Source organism: Cryptomeria japonica, chromosome 1 (assembly GCF_030272615.1).
Source record: "Cryptomeria japonica chromosome 1, Sugi_1.0, whole genome shotgun sequence".
In the NCBI taxonomy this organism is placed as follows: domain Eukaryota; kingdom Viridiplantae; phylum Streptophyta; class Pinopsida; order Cupressales; family Cupressaceae; genus Cryptomeria; species Cryptomeria japonica.
In genome coordinates this window covers 407,461,678-407,481,923 of record NC_081405.1, presented here as the reverse complement: position 1 = coordinate 407,481,923, position 20,246 = coordinate 407,461,678, and positions in this window count along the sequence as shown.

The window sequence follows — 20,246 nt, the reverse complement described above, 5'->3', positions numbered from 1 at the left end:
CCCTTAGCCACAAAAAAGATAATAAAAGGAAAAGACATGATTCCCTAGGTGACAACCTCCCTGAGGCACCTTTGGATGAACAAAAAATAAAAACAAAGGGCGTATCTGAAAGTGAAAACTTGGAAAAGGCACTTGACGATGAGGGATTTGACCTCCCTACCATTGGTTACCTTCCACAAGACAAATCAAATTTACTGATAGAAGAAACAGATAGCATCAACATGGGCACCGAAGCCATCCCACAAAATATGCTCATTTCCAAGTCCCTCACAGAAAAAGAGAAACAAGATTCCATCAACTTCCTTACAGAGGTAAAAATTAATTTTGCATGGTCCTATGCCGATATGCCAGGGTTGGATCCTGCCTTGGTGGTTCACAATCTTGCTGCCCGCCTAGATGCAAAACCTATAAAACAAAAACTACGCAAAATGCACCTGCATATTTCTCTCCTGGTCAAGGTGGAACTCCAAAAGATGTTAGATGCAGAATTCATCAAACCCATAGACTACGCTGAATGGGTCTCTAACATTGTACCTGTAAGCAAACCTGCCAGGGGCATTCGCATCTACACAGATTTCCAAGATCTAAATAAAGCTTGTCCTAAAGATGATTTCCCACTCCCCAATATAGACATGATTGTGGACCTTACAACAAGACATGAAATTCTATCACTAATGGATGGGCTTTCCGGATACAACCAAATCAGGATAGCAGATGAGGATCAGCATAAAACCACATTCACAACACCGTGGGGTAGTTTTTGTTACCAGGTCATGCCTTTTGGCCTTAAAAATGCTGGAGCTACATATCAACATGCAATGACAATAATTTTTCATGACCTCTTGCACAAAATTATGGAGGACTACGTGGATGATCTGCTAGGCAAATCCAAGACAAGATAAGAGCATATCCCTATTCTAAAATAGATCTTTGAAAGATTGGAAAATAACAAGTTGCACCTAAATCCCAAAAAGTGTGTGTTTGGCATCACATCAGGAAAACTACTAGGATTCATTATTTCCCGCAGAGGCATCGAGGTTGATCCCGCAAAGGTAAAAGATATTATGGAAATACCTCCACCAAAAACTCTTAGACAACTACGCAGTCTCCAGGGAAAACTCTAGTCTGTCAGGCGTTTCATTTCACAGCTAGAAGACAAGTGCCATCCATTTGCACACCTGTTGCATAAAGACACAAATTCAAATAGGATTGCTCATGTCAAAAGGCCTTTGAGAAATTTAAAGAATATCTAGCATCACCTCCAGTTTTGATGCCACCTTTTCTTGGAAAACCCCTCATTTTGTACATATGTGCTACTATAGTGGCATTAGGGGCATTACTAGTGCAAACATATGATCAAGGGAAGGAACATGCCATTTACTACATCAGTCGGACATTGGTAGGATATGAACTCAATTACACCCCCATTGAAAGAGCATGTTTGGCATTAGTGTTTAGCACACAAAAACTTTGACACTATATGTTGAACAACAAAACAAAGCTAATTGCCAAGATAGACCCGCTTAAATATCTCTTGTCTAAAGCTGCTCTCACTAGCAGAACCACTAAATGGGTCATGCTCTTGAGTGAGTTTGACATTGAATACATGGACAGAAAGGCAATCAAGGGACAAGTTATTACAGATCAGCTAGTTGAAGCTCCACTTCCAGGTGACCATCCTCTTCTCACAGAATTACCAGATGAGTTTATTATGGCTGTCACCACATCCCCCACATGGCAATTATACTTTGATGGCTCTTGCACTCAAAACAGATCGGGGGCAGGAATATTATTGGTTACACCTCAAGGAGATGGCATCCCCAAATCATACAAAATAGCCTTTGCATGTACTAATAACATAGCTGAATATGAAGCACTCATCACAGGTTTGTGTCTGGCTATCCACTAGAAAATAAAGGAGTTACAAGTTTATGGTGATTCTCAGCTCGTTATAAACAAGTCAATGATGAGTACTAGACAAAAGATGATAAACTCCTTCCTTACCGTACCATGGTTGAAGATCTTAAGCAACATTTCACAACAATCTTATTTAATCAAATCCCATGAACAAACAACAGGGCTGCAGATGCAATGGCCACCATTGGCTCCCTCCTTCAAATGCCAGCACACAGTCAGAAGTGCGAGTTCTTGGTCAAGCAATTATTTATACCAGCATATGACCTACTAGAGTCTGAAATGGTGTGTGTTCTCGTTGGGCCCAAGTCCCCTTGGTACCAAGAAACCTTCTCTTTCCTCAAAGACAATACCATTCCCCCACATCTAACCAAAACCCAACAACAAACCTTCATTCGCCGATGTGCTCATTACACCATCCTTGTAGACACTTTATTCAGAAGGCATTTTGATGGTTCCCTCCTAAGGTGTTTAGATAAACAAGAGGCAGAATGGGCATTACGTGAAGTACATGAAGGTATCTATGGGGCACACTCAAGTGGGCTCATATTGGATAAAAAGATTTTGAGAACAGGATACTATTGACCTAAAATGGAGGTAGATGCATATAATTATGTGAAGAAATGCATCCCTTTCCAACAAGATGGTGAAAAAATTTATGCACTGTCACAAGAATTGCAGCCATTTATAACACCATGGCCCTTCTCACAATGGGGGCTTGATATCATTGGGAAAATCCACCCTTCATCTTCCAATGGACATAAATTCATTATCACTACCACTAAATACTTCACCAAGTGGGTAGAGGCTATCCCTCTTACTTTCACCACTGGTAAGCAAATATCCAAATTCATCCTGAACTACCTAATCTGCCGATATGGCATCCCAAAAGTTATCATCACAGATAATGGAAGACAATTTAAAAACTAGGATGTCAAAGAACTCTGCCAAAAATTCAACATCCAACACTGCTTCTCCACTCCATATTACCCCCAAAGCAATGGCCAAGCTGAGGCTTCTAATAAAACCTTAATCAAAATCCTCAAAAAGATAGACAATGAAGTTGGCCATGATTGGCACCTCCAACTCCATCCCGCTTTGTGGGCCTACCACACCTCCATCCACACCCTCACAGATGCCACTCCTTATTCCCTAGTATTTGGTTCCAAAGCCATCCTTCCCCTTGAGATCGAGATCCCCTCTCTAAGGGTATCACTGCAAAATATCTTAGCAGATGAGGAATACAAAATTGCCCACTTACAAGAGCTAGAATTGTTAGATGAAAGGCACCTCAAGGCCTTGAATCATCTCTGGGTATATCAAAATTGTTTGTGCATGAGTTATCATAAAAAAGTCAGAACCCGAGAATTCCAGATTGGTGATCTTGTCCTCATGGAGAATCCAAAAAATCTACAAGAAAGAGAAAAGAAAGGCAAGTTCGAGCCTAACTGGCTTGGACCATATGTAATCACAGCAAAGTATGGATTAGGAGCTTATCAATTGGCTACTCCTGAAGGAGATTATGTGGATGAACCAATGACTATCATGCACCTCAAAATATTTTATGCCTAATCCTCAGAATGTCTTAAATTGTCAAAAAACCAAATTTTTTTTTTAAAAATCAAGAAAAATACAAAAAAATAAGAAAAAGATCCTGAAAAAAAGCATCACTTTGGAGAAAACCTGGCAAACAGGTGCCATCTGACACAAAAAAAAAAATCAGAAAAATCTACAAGAAAAAAAGAAATAAAAACAATTCGTCCACCAGTGAAAACCACTTTGTGGCGCTATGGACAAGTACCTTGGTGAAAACCTCCATGCAGGTGCCAAGGTAAATAACTGGAACCAATGTCTATTAGGTCGACACTATAAATCACCTGCCATTCAGTCCACCCATTCGCAACATTCCTTCTTTTCTACCTCCCAATAAAACATGCGTATGATGATGAGTCTTTGCCTGAGTCATGAACAAAGAGTATCCCATTAAACTGAGCTTCTATGCCTGTCTGTAAACTTCAAGCAGTCTTGAGAAACAATCCCAAATCTCCAAAACCATAGAATCACTTGCCTAATCCAAAAGCCCACTTTGCCCTAGGGATGACTCCTTCCCTTGCCTGGCAACCTAATCCTTCATCCTAGTTCTACTCTTGGCAAGAGGTATCATTTGGTCGCAAGGAAGTGACTTGTTAGATTTTGTTAGATCTTTTCATATAGACTTGCACTTTTGCCCTATGACTGCCACTATTTACGACTGCCTGGGTCTTCCATATCTAGGTACGTTATGATAGGCACATACTGAGGCATATTTCATAGTATGGCATGTTTCGGATCCCTCTTGTATAAATCGACGACCTAGTACTAGTGTTTATCAATACTTACCTTCTCATGTACAAGAGGTATTTGTGTGTTTGAGGGTTTCCTTGCATGAACCCACAAATTTGTATTAATGTTTCTTAACACTTGTATTGTTGTGTGCAAGAAATGCCTGTTTGTCTACAGAGTCAGTCCACACCCTGGGTTTCTCATGGCATCCTGATTTCTATAATCAGTGGTGCAAGCCACCTAGGGCAATATCAAACTAGGTTGGCTCTCCACATTTGTTGTGCACAAATTCTCATCATCATTAATCCCATGGAGTTCTTAATTTCCCCCAATTCCCATCTATTCCATATTCTTCTATCTAAGATAATTGTGTTATTATTGGCATATTCCCTCTTTTTATTAATTCATTCACATCATATAGAGTGCATTTCTTAGACAGCCATATTTTCCACAAAACATTTACCACATAAGATTGCATCACATAAATAAAAGATACACTCATCCATATAGCATTCCATTTAGATTGTATCATAAATCATTCACACAGGTGTATTTATACATAAAGCATAAAAATCACTCATCCTGCATCCAAAAAACTATGTCAGCAACACACATAAACATACATATATAAGCATCCACTCTGCATCACAAAATAGGTCAGCATAGCACATCCATGATTGCATCCATTTATGACATCATAAGAAAAACAAAAATAATCCATCACAATAAATGCTACACATCATCTGCCACCAATCAAATCATGTATATATATAAAGAGGTAAATGTGTCTATCATGATACAATGATCACCCCGAAGGGTCATAATATAATACACAAGTAATGCAGGGAGCTAGCTCATCCCTCCTGTCTCACCACCCCCCTCTATTGTACCCCCCCATGAGGGCCCATTTTCCTCCGTGCTCTCCTATCTCCTATTCTTCTTTCCAAATTCTTCATGACTGCTCCATATTTCTTCCTCACTTATTCTCCTCTCTCTATTTTTGAGAATTTTTCATCTTTTCTTTCCAAAAAAATTATCACGGGGGCATACACCTCACATACTTTACGCTGGGGATCCTTTTCTTCGTCTATCTTCTACACACCGCCAAAATGTAGACACTTAAAAATAATTATCTTAGTTATTTTTAATTCCTCACATAATTAATTCTGATTATGATCATGTCTTATACAGGATGAATCCTTCCTAAAACCAGACGTTGTGATTGATCATGTCTTATATAGGATGAATCCTTCCTGAAACTAGACATTGTGATCAATCATGTCTTATATAGGATGAATCCTTCCTGAAACTAGATTCCCTGATCATATCTTATATAGGATGAATCCTTCTTGAAACCAGACGTTGTGATCAATCATGTCTTATACAAGATGTATCCTTCCTGAAACCAAACACTCTAATCATGTCTTATACAGGATGAATCCTTCCTGAAACCAGATGCTCTGATCATGTCTTATACATGATGAATCCTTCCTGAAACTAGACGTTGTGATCAATCATGTCTTATACAGGATGAATCCTTCCTGAAACCAGATGCTCTGATCATGTCTTATATAGGATGAATCCTTCCTGAAACCAGACATTGTGATCAATCATGTCTTATACAGGATGAATCCTTCCTGAAACCAGACGCTCTGATCATTTCTTATACAAGATGAATCCTTTCTGAAACTAGACATTGTGATCAATCATGTCTTATACAGGATGAATCCTTCCTGAAACCAGACATTGTGATCAATCATGTCTTATATAGGATGTATCCTTCCTAAAACCAGATGCTTTGATCATCTTTGTCTTATACAGGATGAATCCTTCATGAAACCAGACTGAATCTAGATCTTATCAATTGAATCGAACAAGATGTTTCAATCTTACCTACCTAAGCAATCAAGAGTTGGGGCATCCTATCAAATCAATATCATCTTCAAAGAAACGAGATTATTCTTTGAATCAACGCATCATCACACCTCGCTTCAAAGAGGGGCAAAATGTAGACACTTAAAAATAATTACTTTTAATTATTTTTAATTCCTCACATAATTAATTAATTAATTATGTTTATTCAAATTCTCCTCAATATTAATGAAATATAATTAATATTGTCACTATAGTATGTGACTGATTTATTTAATAAATCAATCAATTTCTTTATTCTTCTAAAAAATTAAATCCTCACAAATCTTCCTCTTAGCTAATTAATCCCAATTAATTAGTTATCCCACATAAATCCTCTAAATCACCTTTCTAATTTATCATTAACCTAATAAAGTCTTCTAGAATCCCCCTAAACCCACTTAACATTATTCTTCTAATTTTTAATTCCCCCACTCATTCTCTCTCCTAGTCAAATCCTCCTACAAATCCTAATCCCACCTAACATTTCCTTTAATCCCCTCCTAATGAGTTGCTAGTGGTTAATCATCATGATTAGCCACAAAGTCAACCCCTTGTCCCTTCCATCCAACCACCAGCTTTTAATGTTCTTTTCCTAAGTGAATGTGAGATTTTAAAAATCTCACAATCCTCTAGACATCTCCTCTCCCAAGGAATTTTTAATTCCTTCTTATTCCTCCAATCCCCATGATTATCCCTTTTTGGAGAATTTTAAATTCGTCCTCCCCATTCTTCAAGGAATGTCACATCCCTTGCTCCTCTCAAGGCACATTGGGAAATCTTCCCAATGCATCTTTCTCTTCTCAAGGTACCTTGGGAAGTCTTCCCAATGCACCTTGCTCTTCTCAAGGTACCTTGGGAAGTCTTCCCAATGTACCTTGAGGAGTGTGGAGACAAGAAATGCCTTTAAGGCATATCTCTTGGTCTCCACACCCTCTCTTGGGCCTTGTGGGAGCTCACAAGCAATCCTAGCCATCCATTTTTCCTCTCCTCTTCCTATAAATTGAGGATTCCATCCCTTCATTCTTCATCTCCAAGTTTAGTAATCTTATGTTGTCCTTTTGAGCCTAGAAAAAACATTTTAGCATCCTTATCATGTCAAAATCATCCTACATCCACACTTAATTATATCATCTCCATCATCTTCCAAGATCCATCTCATTTGTGAATAACATTGGAGAGCCATCCACATCAAGCAAGCAAGAGGAGCACATCAAGTGGAGCATCATCCAAGGGTTCCTTCACTTCATCAAGCTCAATCCGAAGGAGAAGGTAAAATAGCAAGGTAAAATGGTCTCTTCATGATATTTTAGCATTTTCATGTTTATTTCATTATGTTTTGATCATTTTCCCTTCAATTCCATTTTCTCCTCTTCAGGACTTACTCACTTTAACAATGTTATCAAATTTTATATGACAAAATCTCCTATGCCAAAGCTAGCTATCATCTATTTTAGCAATAAAATAGTTGCTAACTTTAGAATTAAGATGAAACGGGTTACCTTTAGCTTGTTTCCCGGTTACAATCAATTCACCTTTGTTGTCAAAGATTTTGCACATACCATTTTTAAACTCTAGTGCGTATCCTTTGTCATTGAGTTGTGCCACACTCAAAAGATTGTGCTTTAGACCTTCAACCTAGTAAACATCATCAGCTCTTCTCTTCCCATTAAGAGAAATAACTCCTTTACCTTTAACCATGTAGGGTGAGTCATTGCCAAATTTAACAACGTTGCCATCAAATTATTTCAAGGAAATAAATTTGCTCCGATGACCAGTCATATGATGTGAACAACCACTATCAATGATCCAATCATCAGAGTTATCCATCCTGGATACTAATGCCTTTTGGTCTAATATATCTTCCTTAATAGCTACAAACACAATATCTTCACTAGCATCACCATCAGATTCTTCATCAGTGATACCATTATCAATAGCAATAAGAAAATATCTTTTTCCTTTACCCTTATACTTCTTAAATTTATCTCTCTTGTGTTCATTTTCACCATTAGGACAATTAGCCGCTATGTGACCAATCTTGTTGCATGCAAAACATTTTAAAAGTAATTTACCTCTGTATTTACTAGTGCCTCTAGGCAACCGCTTTACCAAAAATGCTTCAAGATCCACTAAACTGTCTTCATCATCAACGTCTCTGTTGGATCTAGATTCATAACTATGACTAGTTTCTCTACTTTTTCTCACATATGGGTTAGAAACAGAAGCTCTAAATGCAGACTTAGATTTTTGTACACTACCATCATAACCATTTAATTCAAAAGTAGTAAGCTTTCCAATGATGGAGTCAAGAGTTACCTTAGTTTTGTCAATGGACTTCAGCTCGCAAATAGTTGCAACTCAAATAGAATAGATTGGTAGTAGGGTTCTCAGTACCTTACTAATTACTATTGCATCTTCCACTTTCCCTCATGTACTCTTAATTTCACCAACTATCTCTTTTATCCTTTGACCATACTACTAAATATTCTCACCTTCAGACATCCTCATGTCATCAAACTTTCCTCTTAGACTCTCCTCTTTAGCAATCTTAACATGTTCATCACCGCTATAAATCTCTTCAAGTTTTTCCATACTTCATATGCAGTTCCAAGACCATGAACATATACATATTCAGCATCAGACATGGAACTGATAATAGCTTCTAGTGCTTGATAATTTTCTTGTCATTCCTTCTTCTGATCATCAGTCAGAAACCTAGTAGGTGCAATATACTTAGTATCTACATGATCCCAATATTGACTTCCCAGACTCTTCATGTAAATTTCCATTCCGTCACTCCATATCCTATAGTTTTCTCTGTTGAAATTCATACCTTCCTTCTTCATCATCATCTAGCAGATCTTTCCCTCAAGTTGTTAGGCTTAGACCAGGACCTGGATATCTCTGATACCAATTGATGGTATGATGAAATAATAAGTATTCGGTAGATTACTGAGAGGGGGGGGATGATTCAGTAAATAGAAAAACTTATTCAAACTTCCCAAACTCAAACTCAAACATACAAAGTAAACTTATCAATGAAATACCACTGTCAAGATCAATACTCATAAGAATACCAGTTGACTATTACAACAACTTAATAGTAAACAACATTCAACTTGTTAACATCAAAATGCTTCATCATATGCCAATGCTTCCAGTTATCATGCCTTATCAGAAATAGTTAATTAGTTAATCAAATCAATCATAACCACAAAAACATTCACCACATGACACAAGTATTTATATGTGGAAAAACCAAATAGGTAAAAACCGCGGTGAGATGGGAATCACAAGATAATATCTGAACTTTTCTGAAGTTCGTCCTATTAGGAGCCAAGCCTGTTAAAGCTTTTACAAAAGTTCTGTTAAGAATTAATCCTATTAGGAATCACCTGGTTAAGGAATTGACTACAAATGCCTTGTTAGAAGCAAATACCCTATAAGGAGTAACCTCAGTAGAGGATTGGAGAATCTAATCTAATGGACCACCTTGTTAGAGGATTTAATAAGTAACCAAGCTTGTTAGAGCTTACCCGGTTAGGAGATTTCAATTCTGCTGTAATTGTTAGAAATTAATAGGAGTTTCTTGATCTATCTGAATAACACTACATTAGCTTGATTAGATCCATTTAAGCTTTTATCTACCTTTACTCAAACTACAGATTCATTCTCTGGTTTGACAACCACACACTCAACTGATTTCTGTCAACTCTTGCCACTACTAAACAAAACAACTTCATCAACCTTAAATACAAATCAATTAGGTCGGTAATACAACAAAAATTTAATCCTCTCATCGAGATTACAAACAAGTTGGAAAAAGCATGACCGTTGGATTTCATAGCAATCTCCTACACATCAATCAAGAAAACATCAACCGCTCCTTGATTACCGCTTCATCGAGCTCAGTAACTCATCACATGCTTTGGATTAGATGCAATAGACTTTGCTCATTCTCGAGACAAACAATCAAAAAACTTTTTGAACTTGTCTTCATACAATGACCTTATGTGTCACCATCATTACCTCTCAACATCAAATCATAAAACAACATAACCAATTTGACAACCTTAATTGGTTAAGGTTTAACAAAAACAATAGGTAGGGTTTATTGGTTACATAACATAGAAAGGGTTTAACCTTTTACTCTGATTACCAGTTCATCTCACAAACTTACATATCGGTTTACAATATCCTTCACAAAGCTCTTCCTACCGTTACAAGACAACATCAACAATAACAACAATATCATTGTCGGTTCAATTGACATCAATGATAACATAACATATCATTGATGCAATATTCATGCAAATGCCAACAATCTCACCCTTTAGCATTGATGGAAATACCAAATATCAGCGCAATTGCTTGTTGTTGTGATTGTGAATAGGAATCCAAGTTTATATTACCAAGTATTCACACACTCTCTTTGTCTTCAGACTGTCACTAGTTTTCCTTCCCATTAACACATAATTATTCTCCCCCTTTGACAATAATGCCAAATTGAAAGTAAAACATGTAATGTCAAATTTTTACTATTCTTCAACAACATACTGCAACTTGATGCTCCCCCTATGGAATACATCCACTTCTACATCAACCCTTGTAAAATTCTGCAAGTGTTTTAGGGACTAATACAGTCAACATCATGTTCAACTAACTTCATGAAGAGGGACAACCCCTAACTGAATTCTAAGATACTCAAAAGTATTCTTAGGAAGAGGTTTGGTAAAAATATCTGCAAGCTGCTCCTTGGTAGAAACATGCTCTAAGATAACATCTTTGCTCTAAACTTTTTCCCTTAAGAAATGATACTTCAATTCAATGTGCTTGGTTCGTGTGTGCAAAATAGGATTCTTGGAAATATTTATGGCACTTGTGTTATCACATAAAATATTTATAGGTTCTGAAATCTTCATCTTAAAACCTTACAAAATGTGCCTCATCCAAATAGCTTGTGTGCAATTCATATAAGCTGCAACATACTCTACTTTAGCAGTAGATTGTGAAGTGCAACTCTGCTTTTTACTACTCCATGAAACAAGCTTTCCTCCAAAAAAAAATGCTCCATCGATTGTGCTTTTCCGATCGTCAATATTTCCTACCCAATCAGCATCTGTGTATGCCTTCAAATCGAAGTTTCCTCCATATGGATACCATAATCCATAGTCAACAGGACCTTTCAGGTATCTAAAGATTCTCTTGGTTGCTATCAAATGTGTTTCCTTAGTAATCTTCTGGAATCTAGCAACTATGCCAACTGCATGGGCTATGTTCGATTTGTTGTGAACAACATAGTGCAATTTAACAATCATTGACTTGTATTCCTTCTCATCAATAGACTTAGATTTATCTTCCTTTGACAACTTACAACATGTAACCATTGGTGTCCCCACTGGTTTATAGTCACTCATGCCAAATGTCTTCAAAACCTCTTTCACATATTTAGACTGTGTAATGAAAATACCATTCTTCATTTGTTGTATCTACAAGCCTATGAAAATTTTTATTTCCCCTACTAAAGATATTTCAAACTCATTTGTCATTTCATTTGCAAAAATATTGCTCACGACATCATTACCTCCAAATATAATATCATCAACAAATACTTCACTGACCAATATTTCATCTCCTTCAGACTTGAGATATATGTTACTATCATCACTAGTTCTCAGAAAGCCTATCTTCATTAGATGTGTATGAAGCCTTTCATACCATTCTCTGGGTGCCTGCTTTGATCCATATAAAGCCTTATGCAATCTGCATACCATATCTTTCTCATCAGTCAAAGCATAACCATCTAGCTGCTCTATGTATACCTCTTCTTCCAATTTCCCATTCAAAAATGCAGACTTAACATCCATCTGATATACCTTGAACTTCTTATGGGCTGGAAATGCAAGTAAAGTTCTGACACCTTCTAGTCTTGCTACTGGTGCAAAATTTTTGCCATAATTTTCTCCTTCTTCTTGGCATAACCCTTGTAGACTAATCTTGCCTTGTTGTGAACTACAACACCATCTTCATTCAACTTATTCCTGTATACCCATTTAGTACCTATAACATTCTTATTTACTGGTCGGGGTACTAGGGTCCAAGTGTTGTTCTTCTCAATTTGATCCAATTCCTCCTCCATAGCTTTAACCCAATGATCATCACTAAATGCCTCCTTAGCAGTTCTTGGTTCAATGGTGGAGATCATGCAAGAATTCTCTCTGATTCTTCTTCTGGTTAGTACTCCAACATCCTTATCTCCAATAATCTGCTCAGGATTGTGATTCAATATCACATATCTACGAATAACATGATCATTATCTTCAAGTTCGACTTCTTTGTTATCATCATCTTCTTCTGAATTTATCTATTCTGGTTGGATTGGTGCATCAGAATTTGCTTTGCCAGTTTAGGATTTTACAATTTCTGGTTCCAAAAACACAATGCAAGGATCTTCATCCTTTTTCTCTGAACTGGTTCCTTTTGAGACTTCAGGAAATTCATCCACTCAAACATCAATACTCTCAATAATTCTATGTGTCCGGTTGTTAAAACATGTGTAAGCCTTACTCTTGGTGGAATAGCCAATAAATATGCCTTCATCACTCTTAGCCTCAAATTTTCTAATGTAATCACCTCTCTTAATAAAACATTTGCTTCCAAATATCTTAAAATAGCTAACATTAGGTGATCTTCCATACCAATATTCATAAGGAGTCTTTTCCTTACCTCTCTTTACCAAAACTCAGGTCATTGTGTAGATAGTTGTGCTGACAGCTTCTCTCCAAAAGGTTTTTGCTACACCTCCTTGTATCAACATTGTCCTAGCAGCTTCAACAACTAACTGGCTGTTTCTTTCTGCGATACCATTTTGTTGTGGTGTCCTTGGTGTAGAAAGTTGTCATTTGATACCATTCTCTTCACATTACCTACTGAATTCCACAGAAGTAAATTCACCACCTTGATATTTCCTCAGACATTTTATCTTCTTACCACTCTCTTTCTTAGCTAAGGCTCTGAATGCCTTGAACTTACCAAAAGCTTCAGTCTTATCCTTCAACAATGTGACCCACATCATCCTTGAGCAATCATCAATGAGAATCATAAAATATCTGTCACCTTGAATGCTTTTTGTTCTTATTGGTCCACAAAGATCTGTATGAACCAAATCTAACAAATACTCTGCTGAAAAGGATTTTCTTTTGAAAGTTGAAGAAGTCATCTTTCCTAACTAACAATCTTTGCAAAGAGCATTAACCAGTTTGTCTAACTGAGGAAAACCTCTCACTATCTTGGACTTACTCACTTTAACAATGTTATCAAAGTTTATATGACAAAATCTCCTATGCCAAAGCTAGCTATCATCTATTTTAGCAATAAAATAGTTGCTAACTTTAGAATTAAGATGAAACAGGTACCTTTAGTTTGTTTCCCGGTTGCAATCAATTCACCTTTGTTGTCAAAGATTTCGCACATACCATTTTTAAACTCTAGTGGGTATCCTTTGTCATTGAGTTATGCCACACTCAAAAGATTATGCTTTAAACCTTCAACCCAGTAAACATCATCAGTGCTTCTCTTCCCATTAAGAGAAATAACTCTTTTACCTTTAACCATGCAGGGTGAGTCATTTCCAAATCTAATACCACCATCAAATTCTTTCAAGGAAATAAATTTAGTCCGATCACCGGTCATATGATGTGAACAACCACTATTAATGATCCAATCATCAGAGTTATCCATCCTGGATACTAATGCCTTCTGGTCTAATATCTCTTCCTTAATAGCTACAAACACAATATCTTCACTAGCATCACCATCAGATTCTTCATCAGTGATACCATTATCAATAGCAATACAACAATCTCTTTTTCCTTTACCCTTATACTTCTTGAATTTATCTCTATTGTGTTCATTTTCACCATTAGGACAATTAGCCGCTATGTGACCAATCTTGTTGCATGCAAAACATTTTAAAGGTAATTTACCTATGTATTTACCAGTGCCTCTAGGCAACCGCTTTGCCAACAATGCTTCAAGCTCCACTAAAATGTCTTCATCATCAGCATCTCTACTAGATCTAGATTCATAACCATGACTAGTTTCTCTATTTTTTCTCACAGATGGGTTAGAAACAACAGCTCTAAATGTAGACTCAAATTTCTGTACACTACCATCATAACCGTTTAATTCAAAAGGAGTAAGCTTTCCCATGATGGAGTCAAGAGTTACCCTAGTTTTGTCAATGGACTTGAGCTCCCAAATAGTTGCAACTCAAATAGCATAGACTGGTAGCAAGGTTCTCAATACCTTACTAATTACTGTGGCATCTTCCACTTTCCCTCCTACACTCTTAATTTCACTGACTATCTCTTTTATCCTTTGACCATACTGCTGGATATTCTCACCCTTAGACATCCTCATATCATCAAACTTTCCTCTTAGACTCTCCTCTTTATCAATCTTAACATGTTCATCATCACTATAAATCTCTTCAAGTTTTTTCCATACTTCATATGAAGTTTCAAGATCATGAACATCTACATATTCAACATTAGACATGGAACTGATAATAGCTTCTGGTGCTTGATGATTCTCTTGCGGTTCCTTCTTCTGATCATCAGTCACAATCCCAGTAGGTGCAATATACTTAGTATCTACATGATCCCAATACTGACTTCCCAGACTCTTGATATAAATTTTCATTATGTCGCTCCATATCCTATAGTTTTCTCTGTTGAACTTCAGACCTTTCTTCTTCATCATGATCTAGCAGATCTTTTCCTCAAGTTGTTAGGCTTAGACCTTAGAGGACCTAGATAGCTCTGATACCAATTGATGGTATGATGAAAGAATAAGTATCTGGTATACTACTGAGAAGGGGGGGTGAATCAATAAATAGAAAAACTGATACAAACTTCCCAAACTCAAACATACAAAGCAAACTTATCAATGAAATATCACTCTCAAGATCAATACTGATAAGAATACCAGTTGCCTATTACAACAACTTAATAGTAAACAACATTCAACTTGTTAACATAAAAATGCTTCATCATATGCCAATGCTTCACTTCTCAATGCTTCCGATTATCATGCCTTATCAGAAATAATTAAGTAGTTAATCAAATCAATCATAAGATCATAACCACAAAAACATTCACCATATGACACAAGTATTTATACGTGGAAAACCCAAATAGGTAAAAACCATGGTGAGATGGGAATCACAAGATAATATCTAAACTTTTTTGAAGTTCGCCATTTTAGGAGTCAAGCCTGTTAAAGCTTTTACAAAAGTCCTGTTAAGAACTGATCCTGTTAGGAATCACCTAGTTAAGGGATTGAATACAAATGCTTTGTTAGAAGAAAATACCCTGTAAGGAGCAACCTCAGTAGAGGATTTGAGAATCCAATCTAATGGACCACCTTGTTAGAGGATTTAATAAGTAACCAAGCTTGTTAAAGCTTACCCAATTAGGGGATTTCAATTTTGCTGTAATTGTTAGAAAACAACAGGAGTTTCTTGATCTGTCTGAATAGTACTACATTTGCTTGATCAAATCTATTTAATCTTTTGTTTGCCTTTACTCAAACTGCAGATGCATTCTCCAGTTCGGCAACCACACACTCAACTGATTTCTGTCAAGTCTTGCCAACACTAAACAAATCAACTTCATCGACCTTAAATACAAATCAATTAGGTTGGTAATACAACAAAAATCTAATCCTCTCATTGAGATTAAAAACAAGTTGGTACAAGCATGACCATTGGATTTCATAGCAATCTATTGCACATCAATCAAGAAAACTCAACCGCTCCTTGATTACCGCTTCATCGAGCTTAGTAAGCGCTTTGCATTAGATGCAATACACTTTTCTCATTCCCTAGACAAACAATCAAACATGTGAAAAACATTTTGAACTTGTCTTCATATAATTACCTTACCTCGTCACCATCATTACCACTCAACATTAGATCATAAACCAACATAACCAATTCAACAACCTTAATCGGTTAAGGTTTAACAAAAACAATAGGTAGGGTTTATCAGTTACATAACATAGAAAGGGTTTGCCCTTTTACTCTGATTACCAATTCATCTCACAAACTTACATACCGATTTACAATATGCTTCACAAAGCTCTTCCTATCGGTTACAAGATAATATCAACAATAACAACAATGTCATTAGTAGTTCAATTGACATCAATGACAACATAACATATCATTAATGCAATCTTCATGCAAATGCCAACACAAATGCGAGAATTGCAAATCTATGGAGTAATGAAGTTTCTCACTGAAAAACCTATAGCTGGCTTATATGATTATATCCTGTATGTTTGCCAAAGGAACATTGAATGGAGGAATTCCCTAATAAAGCAAGCCTACGAGGAATCAGCAAAACTAGTGAATCAGATCACAAAATTAGTTGCATGAATGGGAAATGAACTTGTGTGCATCAAAATCAAGTGCCTAAAAGATGATGGTAAGTCCCTCGAAGCTGCGAAGGTTATAAGAAAATCATTTGAAGGTAAAATCAATTATGTCAAAGGGGCAAAGAACTTAGTTCCAGATGATTTTTCCACCATCGCAAAGATTGAATCTCTTATGTTTTTATGCATCGAACACCTGGACAGTCATTTCGACAAAGTTGCACAGGTTCATAGGGAAAAAGAGGTCTGGAAGAAGAGGATGATACATGTGGGACTCCCTCATGGTGCCTCAATTCAGAATTTATCTATTGCTTATGTTGGATGGAAGAATACAACAACTATCACAACTGCTGAGCCCAATGAGAAAGATTCATAGTTGCTTTCTTAGCATTAGTTATGGTTGATTCAGTTTTTAATTTTAAGTAAATTTCTCAAAAACTTCGAGGCAGAAATATTGAGTTTTTGTGTTTCCCTCTTTAAACTGTTAGCCGGGTTGTGGCTATAAAAACTTTTTTTCGATACTCTAAAAAGGTCCAAGAATTTTTGTTAGGGAATGGAAATAAGCTCTTGATACTTCATCTATTTTTGAAGATATGAGGAAAGATATTCATCTATGAATGAAATATATGAAATCGATTTTTACAATTTGAATCTTTGTGTTAGAATCTGAGGAATTTATTTCTATGTGAATGAATTCTTGTTCAAATTGATCTCATTCCTCATATTAAAAATAGTTACAAAGTTTGGAGTTAAAAACTCTTCTTTCTTTTTTGTGCATTGAGTTGGATCAGTTAAGATAGTCAGTGAGCTACTTTCTTAAATTGAAATATGAGTATTCTGCATCTTCATAACATGTCTATGTATGTAGATGAATGCCTTTAATGCTTTTGGGTTAAAAGTGTACATGAACTCATAGATTTAATTAATTCATTGAAGATCTTTGAAGGGAGTTGTACCTTAATTCAGAGGAGAACAAATTAGTTTTCATTTATCCAACTGTGTGGTTGCAAATTTGTCTTTAAAGAGTCACAAAGGTTAAGTGAAGAATTGAGATCTTGACAAAGGACAAATTTGTTAACCAACATAATCCATAGAGATAAAGATGATGACGTAGAAATTAAGGCCTTGCCTTTTAATTTCTCTTTATCCTTAGTATTTTCCTAATTTGAAGAAGACTCTTTGATAGAATCGGTTGATGAATACTAAGAGGGGGGGTGAATTAGTATACCAAAAATTACTGTAAACAAACTCTTAAACAATTTAGTAGATAATCGGTGCAATAGATTCACTAATAAACTAGTTAAGATAAATGCAAACTAAATAGAAAATAAAGCATTCACCCACAAGAGCACAATCACCATAACACAAGATATTTGACGTGGAAACCCAAATGGGAAAAACCACGGTGAGCAGGAACTCACAAGTAACTATCTACATAATAGAAACCAGACCATTTAAGGTCAGACTGGTTAAGGTCATACAATGTTCTTCACCAGAACAAATCTTGTTAGGAATCTAGATCTTTGTTAGGAGATAAGTCTTGTTAAAGACTACCTTGTTAAAGGATTTCCGATCCACAGTTGTGAACCACCTTGTTAGAGGATTTGCAAAGGCTTTTCTAGGCCTACCCGGTTAAGGGTTTCAAACTTTTCAAAGATATTAGTAATCAACAAGTGAATGATCTAGGCTATAGCACAGTATGCTTAATTAGATCCTTGTCAGCTCATTGTTAATGCATTTCAGCATTACTTCAGTCTTCAATATCTCCACACTCTGTTTCTTCACACAAACCTAATCTTCTCTTCAATGATCACACATAACCTTTTCTATCACATATCTCACATACATACAAACCCTAGACATGATGTCCTTATAAAGGAAACTGATTTCATGTCAGTCCAATAGAATTAGCCTACAAGTTCCTAGGTTCAGTGCATCTAGACACATTTGGTAACATGACACAAAATCACCGCCAAAGTGTCAGTGGATGATAACTCATCACACATTATAGAATTACTGGTTGGTAACTCATCACAGAGTAATACTAGTTAATACAATATACCGATTACCGGTTGTCAAAAATGAAGATTGGTAGATCGTAGTGTTCACCACTTGGGGTCTTCATACCATTTGAGCTCTTCAGTCAATCTATGACTGGTAAACATCTTCTACAAAATACCGATAGTCTAAAGACTATACATACAATAATACACAATATCGGTTGGAACAATTACTGGTTGAGCATAACTCATACATCAAGAAAGTGTGTGTCCATCAATGACAATCAAAACATCATCAAAATGCCAACAATCTCCCCCTTTGACATTGATGGCAACACTTAGGAAAATTTTGACATCTAAGTGTTTTTACAACAAAAAATGCCATAATCAAAATTACTCCCCTTAAGCATATACACTATCCCTTTTTGCAAAAATTACAATGTACACTACTCCCAAAATGAAAGTACATGAAATGGTAACATTCACCAAAATTCTAAGTACACTACTCCCCCTTTGCCAACAATGACAAAGTAATGCAAAGTAAACCCTTTTTGCATATATAATAAAATAGAGTAGATGTTCATGACAATAAGGAATGAAATTTATCAAAAACAGATTTAAAGTACTGCATAAAAGTTTTCATGGCCAAGTCCATGACTCAAGTAATGAGGTAGCAACCTCACTTTTATTCTACATCTGAAATACCAGTTCTTCCATTGCATTAATGGTACTCATCTCTTGAGTTACCATGATAGCCTCCAGGTTGAGAAAACATTTTTGAAGAATCTGCAATCTAGGAAATAGGAGTAGTTGTAGCTCCTGCAAATCTTTAGACCGGTTGTTGATCTCTAAGTCCATCTTGGCAGTCTACTACTGATAATGATGAATGGTTTTCTCATATGTAGTGAATGAATCATATGCAATCTTTAAATTTCTTATAAATGCCTAGAACTCCGATTGGAGTTTAGCTTTCTGGTTAAGCACATCGTCACAAAATAGATAGGTTTGGTAGATTTTACTCAATAGTAATTTACCTTCACCCATAGAAACACTAATATCATTATGTTGCTTCAGTAGTTGTGTCTTGAGCTCATTCATTTTCTTGACTAAGGTAGTGTTGAGTGCCTTTTCATGGTTCTTCTTTGCAGTGGCTTCAACAACATCTTCCAAGCATTGTACCTGGTCCTCCACTAGGGTACACAAAATTTTAAGCTTGGACAGAGAGGAATTAGTACTTAGGGAGGTTGGTACTGGGAATTAGACTGGTAAGGGTGTCAACCGCAGTTTGTATGACATCTTGTTCCTTCTTCCTCTGCAATGCTTCCAATCTCTCCTGTGCAAGTTTGATGCTTCGAAGTAGCTCAGACTCATCTGCTGATTGAAGATCAATAGGACTGGTGGTATCAACCTGTTTGGTTGGATCACCGACTGCCTTAAGAGTCTCCACTTATTTGTTCTTCTCTGCTTCCTTCTCCTCTTCTACTTTTTTCTTATCCTCTTCTTTCTTCTTTTGCACCTCTTCTTGTTTCTTCTCCATTTCTTCCTTTCTTCCTTTCTTCTTGTCCTCTTCCTGCTTTTTCTTTTCTTCCTCCTTCCTTTCTTCTTCCTTACTCTTCTCCTCTTCTTTCCTCGTCTCTTCTTCTTTCCTCTTCTCCTCTT